Source organism: Aquarana catesbeiana, linkage group LG03, assembly GCF_042186555.1.
Source record: "Aquarana catesbeiana isolate 2022-GZ linkage group LG03, ASM4218655v1, whole genome shotgun sequence".
NCBI classification, from domain to species: domain Eukaryota; kingdom Metazoa; phylum Chordata; class Amphibia; order Anura; family Ranidae; genus Aquarana; species Aquarana catesbeiana.
Window position 1 is genome coordinate 335763218 of NC_133326.1, and position 8104 is coordinate 335771321.

Below are 8104 nucleotides of genomic sequence, written 5' to 3' on the forward strand. Positions count from 1 at the left end.
AGACCCACCCCTACCATTTGGGAATAAATGGAGAATTAATACACAAAAAATAATTGGTTAAACGCACAAGTGCTATTTTGTATCACTGATATTCTTTCTACAAGCATTTCAAATTGACAAATGCAACATTTTAAGAATTTAATTGAAGGTTTAGCACTTTATAGCACTTTTTGATACTCAAATAGTGCCTTTTTATACACTTTATATAAACTCCATAGTCTGAGCCCAAATTCGTTTTAACTTTAAAGCACTTAACTGAATACTCTATTTAATACACACTGCCCCCTCCCTATCTCAAATTGCTGAATTAAAGCTGTAAAAAAAAAGAAGAAAGTTATAAAATATAATTACCTTACCTTCAGTGATACCTAGGCAAGGTGATGTCACAATTCTTCTGACAAGATCCTGGGAATGGTAAAGATCCCAAATCTCACAAGAAGATGCATAAGCACAAGTGAGGGATCAACTTCTGGTGAGATTTGAGATACTTTGCTGCATTTTTATGATCCTGCTGTAAGGATTGTGACATTACCTTCTACAGGGTGGTATATGAGGGTAAGGTAAGTACATTTTGTAATATTTTACCAGTGGCGACTGGTGCTCAAAATTTTTGGGGAGGCGCAAACAAACTGAAAAATTCGGAAAAAAACCCCATCAATTTCAGCCTCACTGTACCATCAATCGCAGCCACTGTGCTATCAAACGCAGCCACTGTGCCCATCGATTGCCACCACTGTGCCATCAGATGCAGCCACTGTGCCTCATAAAATGCATCCACTGTGCCTATTAATTGCTGCCACTGTCCCATCAATTGCCGCCACTATGCCCATCAATTGCCGCCTCTGTGCCCATCAATTGCTCCCACTGTGCCCATCATTTGCTGCCACTGTGCCCATCAAATGCCGCCACTGTGCCCATCAATTGCTCCCACTGTGCCCCATCAAATGCAGCCACTGTGCCATATCAAATGCTGCCAGTGTGCCCCCCGCTGGCCGCCATCTGCACTTACCTGTCTCGGTGGGACAGTCCTCGATGTCTTCTCCCGTCCTCTTTTCTCATCCTCTGCTAAGATTGGATGCCTGGCATGCAATCACAGCACCTGTCATTTTAGCCAATCAGGTGACGGGTAACAGATCTGAGCACCTGATTGGTGGAGAGGAGGTTTAGTGTTAGGAAAGCGAATATTCATTCACTTTTCTAACACAGCTGAGTGACCTGCGAGCGCCCAGCATGGTGCTCGCAGGTCACCTTTTTTGACGCCTATTAGAGCCTATGGCTCTAATCAGGTACTTCAAAAACACCCCCGCCACTGTAATTTAGTTGCCCTCCAATCAAAAAGGGGCCAGGCGCCTGAATAGGGGATGGCAGCGGCGGCCATAGATAGATTCATGCAATGCATGAATCTATCTATTGGTGATAGAGGGGGTGGCAGAAGACAGGGTGCGGTGCCCGTGCGCCCTTATGAACGCACCGCCACTGTATTTTACCCATAGCTGATTTTTTTTTTTTCTGTGCTGCAATTTAGGAATTTGAGATGGTGCTGTAATAAGCAGACCTTGCCTTTTAAAGCAGAGTCTGCTTTAAATATTGACAGGCAAGGGTAAGAAAAGATGTGGGTGAAGCATATTGTTAAGTTAGCTAAGTGGAATATAAAAAGAACAATATAATTCTGGGCCCAGTTTTTCAAAATGTTGTCAAAAAGAACTACTTTGGTGTACATTTTCAATCATTTAAATAACTAAGTCGTTTATTAAAGTCATTAAACACCTAAGGTACAGGAACTATTTGTCCTTACTATTTGTTGCAGTGCTGTTTTAAAACAGCGCTCAGACTCGGTGGCTCATGGGTGGGTCTCTAGTAGGGAAGAGCTTCGAGTTCGAGTCGAACTCATGTTCGACTTGAACATTGGCAGTTCGCCCGTTTACCGAACAGCAAACAATTTGGGGTGTTCGCGGCAAATTCAAACACCCTTTAAAAGTCTATGGGAGAAATCAAAAGTGCTAATTTTAAAGGCTTATATGCAAGTTATTGTCATAAAAAGTGTTTGGGGACCTGGGTCCTGCCCCAGGGGGCAAGAATCAATGCAAAAAAAAGTTTTAAAAATGGCTGTTTTTCCTGGAGCAGTGATTTTAATAATGCTTAAAGTGAAACAATAAAAGTGTAATATTCCTTTTAATTTCATACCTGGGGGGTGTCTATAGTATGCCTGTAAAGGGGCACATGTTTCCCTTGTACCCCAAACCAAAATTTTAAAAAAATGGTGTGGGGGTCCCCCTAAATTCCATACCAGGCCCTTCAGGTCTGGTATGGATATTAAGAGGAACCCCGTCCAAAATTTAAAAAAAAAATGGCGTGGGGTCCACCTCAAAATCTATACCAGACCCTTTAGGTCTGGTATGGATTTTAAGGGGAACCCCACGCCAAAATTAAAAAAATGGCGTGGGGTCCCCCCAAAAATCCATACCAGACCCTTATCCGAGCACGCAACCTGACAGGCCGCAGGAAAAGAGGGGGGGACGAGAGAGCGCCCCCCCCTCCTGAACCGTACCAGGCCACATGCCCTCAACATTGGGAGGGTGCTTTGGGGTAGCCCCCCCAAAACACCTTGTCCCCATGTTGATGGGGACAAGGGCCTCATCCCCACAACCCTTGCCCGGTGGTTGTGGGGGTCTGCGGGCGGGGGGCTTATTGGAATCTGGAAGCCCTCTTTAACAAGGGGACCCCCAGATCCCGGCCCTCCCCCTGTGTGAAATGGTAAGGGGGTACAAAAGTACCCCTACCATTTCACAAAAAAAACTGTCAAAAATGTCAAAAATGACAAGAGACAGTTTTTGATAATTCTGTTATTTAAATGCTTCTTCTTTCTTCCATCTTCTTTCTTCTATGTTCTATTTTCCTTCGGTTTCTTCCTCCTTTTTTCTTCTTCTTTTTCTGGTTCTTCTGGTTCTTCCTCCGGTGTTATCGTCCGGCTTCTTCCACCGCGGCATCTTCTTCCTTTCTTCTCCTCGGGCCGCTCCGCATCCATGATGGCATGGAGGGAGGCTCCCGCTGTGTGACGCTTCTCCTCTTCTGACAGTTCTTAAACAACGGGGGGACTTGATGGGGACTTCCCTTTGGCATTCCCCGTGTCAGAGGGGGGCGGGGTCACCTGTTACATAACTCTGCCCCCTTCTGACATCACTGGGAATGCCACAGGGAAGTCCCGTCAAGTCCCAGTGCGTCAGAGGGGGGCGGGGTCACCAGTGGCTCCACCTCCCCCATTATTTAAGAACCGTCAGAAGAGGAGAAGCGTTACACAGTGGGAGCCTCCCTCCATGCCATCATGGATGTGGAGCAGCCTGAGGAGAAGAAGGGAAGAAGACGCCGCAGAGGAAGATGCCAGACGAGAACACTGGAGGAAGCACCAGAAGAACCAGAAGAACCAGAAGAACCAGAAGAAGAAGATGGAGGAAGAAACCAAAGGAAGATAGAAGACAGAAGATAGAAGATAGAAGAAAGAAGAAGCATTTAAATAAAGGAATTGTCAAAAACTGTCTCTTGTCATTTTTAACATTTTTGACAGTTTTTTTGTGAAATGGTAGGGGTACTTTTGTACCCCCCTTACCATTTCACACAGGGGGGAGGGCCGGGATCTGGGGGTTCCCTTGTTAAAGGGGGCTTCCAGATTCTGATAAGCCCCCCGCCCGCAGACCCCCACAACCACTGGGCAATGGTTGTGGGGATGAGGCCCTTGTCCCCATCAACATGGGGACAAAGTGTTTGGGGTGGCTACCCCAAAGCACCCTCCCAATGTTGAGGGCATGTGGCCTGGTATGGTTCAGGAGGGGGGGTGCTCTCTCGTCCCCCCCTCTTTTAATGCGGCCTGCCAGGTTGCGTGCTCGGATAAGGGTCTGGTATGGATTTTTGGGGGGACCCCACGCCATTTTTTTTTTAATTTTGGCAAAGGGTTCCCCTTAAAATCCATACCAGACCTAAAGGGTCTGGTATAAATTTTGAGGGGGACTCCATGCCATTTTTTAAAAAAAATTTTGGCCGGGGTTCCCCTTAATATCCATACAAGACCTGAAGGGCCTGGTATGGAACTTAGGGGGACCCCCCACGTCATTTTTTTTTTCATTTTGGTTCGGGGTTCTCCTGTGGGGAATTCCCATGCCGTTTTTATCAATGAACTTTTATGTGTATTGTCGGACCGACAATTCATTAATAACCGCGAGTAGTTTTAAATTTACTTTTTTCCTTTGAAATGTCATTTTGCTGTCAGACTGTTCTAAACATGGGAAACATGCGCCCCTTTACAGGCATACTATAGACACCCCCCGGGTACGAAATTTAAAGGAATATTACACTTTTATTGTTTCACTTTAAACATTATTAAAATCACTGCTCCCAAAAAAACAGCCGTTTTTAAAACTTTTTTTTGCATTGATTCATGTCCCCTGGGGCAGAACCCAGGTCCCCAAACACATTTTATGACAATAACTTGCATATAAGCCTTTAAAATTAGCACTTTTGATTATTCATGTTCGTGTCCCATAGACTTTAACGGTGTTTGCGTGTTTGAACAAATTTTTTGCCTGTTCGCAAGTTCTGGTGCGAACCAAACAGGGGGGTGTTCGGCTCATCCCTAGTCTCTAGCACTAGAATTGAAGTCATCCTGCTGGGGCCCAACATTAATCCCAGAAGCTAGAACAATAAGTTCTGGGGCTTCCAATGCTTCTACAGAGTGTTCCATAGGAGCACTTTGTAGAAGAGAATGTAAATTCAAGATTCCACATTGTGTTTATATCAGGAGTGTAGTAATGTCACAAGTGATGTCATGGCACACTGTGTTGGTACAGTGGCTCTGGTGGCTCTGTCCAGCCTCTCCCTACAACAGTAGATCATTGTTATAGTGATCTGTTGCTGGATTATTGCAGCCAGCAATAGCTCACTATTATAAGGTATCTGCTTTTGCACTGCTGAATGGAGTGGGGGTCAAGAATTAGACCCCAATGAAGAAAAATGTGTAAAAAAAAATAGATCAAAAATAAATAAGTAAAATGTTCCCTCCCATAATGAATCCTCAGGTCCAACAATGATGTTGGATGATCTACTGTAGATGACATTTGCATTTACCACACACGCATCAAATGTTAACACAATATCATGTTTAGAGATCAAAAACCTGTTAAAATGTGTGCCCCAATAAGTTTGACTTAAGCGTAACTTCATGTTACAATAACATTTTAGACAAATTATTTTTTTCCCCTGCGCGCATAGCAGCAGGGCTGTCTTTAACGCAGGGCAGATGGGACATCTGCTCAGTGCCCGGTCATTGTTGGAGGGCCCCAAACGCTGATAAGTCAAGTGCATTCATTTTCTCGTCCTTTCTATCCAGCACGGGTAGTGAAGTCACGTCCCCACAGAGTCTCTTCTACTGGTCCACTCCTTCCCCTTATCTCAGTCTGAGTGGACTGAGTCTCTTCCCCGGCGACGTGCTGCATTACGCCCCTCCCATCCCTCCTCTGCGGGCTGCCGGACTACATCGCTCTGCACAGTGAATATACTGTCTCCCTCGGAGACACTGTATGCTGTTCTGAGCCAGGTTCCCCCTCCCACCACCTCTGATAACTTTTCAGGGAGTCTCAGCTGCTGCAGAACTTCTTGGGGGAATGCAGGGCTGCTGTGTGTTGTAGTGCAGGGCAGTGATTGGCTGCTGCTGCAGAACTTCTTGGAGGGAGGCGGGGGGCTGCAGTGTGTTGTAGTGCAGGCCAGTGATTGGCTGCTGCTGCAGAACTTTTTGGAGGGGGGAGGGCAGGGCTGCTAGGTGTTGTAGTGCAGGGCAGGGTTTGCTGCTGCTGCAGAACTTATTGGAATGGGGGGAGGGAAGGACTGCTGGGTGTTGTAGTGCAGGACAGTGGTTGGCTGCTGCTGCAGAACTTCTTGGGGGGTGGCTGCTGTGTCTTGTAGTGCAGGACAGTGATTGGCTGCTGCTGCAGAACTTCTTGGGGTGGGGAAGGGAAGGGCTGTTATGCATTGGGGGTTGTAGTGCAGGGCAGGGATTGAATGGCTTCTGGGTGTTGTAGTGCAGGGCAGTGATTGGCTGCTGCTGCAGAACTTCTTGGGGGGGAGGGCTGCTGGGTGTTGTAGTGCAGGGCAGTGATTGGCTGATGCTGCAGAACTTCTTGGAGGGAAGGGGGAGGAAAGGGCTACTGGGTGTCATCCCTTTTGGGTCAGCTGACTGCAGGAAGAATAAGAAGTGGGAGAGGGGGTGAAAGAGGAACAGAGGGAAAGCAGAAAGGAAGTAAAGCAAAACATTCTGAGGGGAAAGGAGGGAGCATACTCCCAGAATTTATTGCTGTCTCTACATCCAGACATCTTAAATTTGCAAGGATCCCATGTAAATGATCCAAGTTGTTTATGTAGACCAGGGGTCTCAAACTGGTGGATCTCCAGCTGTTGCAAAACTACAAGTCCCATGAGTCATTGCAAGGCTGACAGTTACAAGCATGGCTCCCACAGGCAGAGGCATGATGGGATTTGTAGTTTTGCAACAGCTGGAGGGCCGCCAGTTTGAGACCCCTGATGTAGACATAAGGTGTACAGTAGGTAGTATAGAGATTCTGGAGCCAAGCAGTTAAATCCTCCGTCCATTGTACATGAGGTAATACAGAAACCCATTCTATCATTTTTGGACCATGTAAAGTTTTGCAAGGCTGTTTGGTCACAGGCCTGGCAGCTACTGTAGTATGAAAAAATTGAAACTTTTTTTGGATGTAGAAATGGAGCCTAGGATTATGGAAGGAAGGGCAATTTCCAAAGGTGGAGGTATATCCAAGCCTGTCACTGCTTTGTATTTGAAAAAACTTGAGACTAGTGATGAGCCAAACTGCCCTGGGTTAGGTTTGAACTGGATTTCAATGAAGTTTGGATGCCACACCCAAAGCCCACTGAAATGAATGGGGGCTGAATCTGTAAATTAAAAAACATCTATTTTCTAGGCTGATAGGCAGGGAGTGTCAAAAAATAGAATGAGGTGGCACTGGGGAATAAAAAAATAAAACAAAAACTTCATTTGGCCAGGAGCGGTATAAAATGTCATGGACAGTTACTTTGTTTAAAAAAAATCACATAGGGGACATGTCCAGCTGGGATCCAAGATGGCCACGTAAGGACTTCACTCCTGCTGCACAGAGGGATTAAACAGCCCTCGTTGGCTATCCAGTGGCATAATCCACCTGCCAAATGAGCAATCTGCCTCACCAGACCCCTGGAAGCATCACGAGGAAGAGAAAGGAGGAAAGAAGGCCACAAAAACTAACAGCTTTCTTTACACAGCAGCTGCATGATGACAAGCAAGATGGCGCTGGCTCCTTTCGCTTTCCGCTACAGTCTCCACATACAGACACACCAGGGAGTATCAACCCCACCAAAGCAAAACTCCAGCAGTCGTACAGCTCCACACCAGCATATGGCAGTCCTGAAAAAGCTAGATTCAGGCTAGATGCAGAACAAAGAAGACAGGAGGTGAGTCCTAATGGGGACACAGGGGAAGACACCAGAGACCTGCCTGACACAATAGATGAATTCCCCACAAACAACCAGCCAGTAATGGATACAATCTTAAAGATATGCTCATGTCCCTCAGATCCTCCTTACAATCTGATCTAGCCTCCTATATGTATATGTGGATATCATACAATAATGATATCCAAGCTGTTGAAAACAGAGTGGAGCATATGGAAGCTAAAATGGGGGAGTGTCATGGATCTGCTACTTAAGGGTTAACTTAGTTCAGGCTGATTTCAGTGATTGGCAATAGGCTGCCTTATTTAAACACCTGAGCAGCACTGTGTCCTTGTTGTCTGATCTGCAGCTCTGTGTATGTGTTTCCTGAAGATCTGATATCTGCTCCCGTTTGACCTGGCTTGTTTTCAGACTGTTCCTATTATCCGCCTGCATCTGACCCTTGGCTTGTTTGACGATTTCTTCTGCCTGCTCCTCTTGTACCTCTGTTGCCAGCCTGATTACCGACCCAGCCTGCCTGACATTCCAAGACTCTCCTCCAGTCTGCTATACTTACCTACTGCAACCATCGAGCTCCAGTCCCGGTTTGCCTCACCTG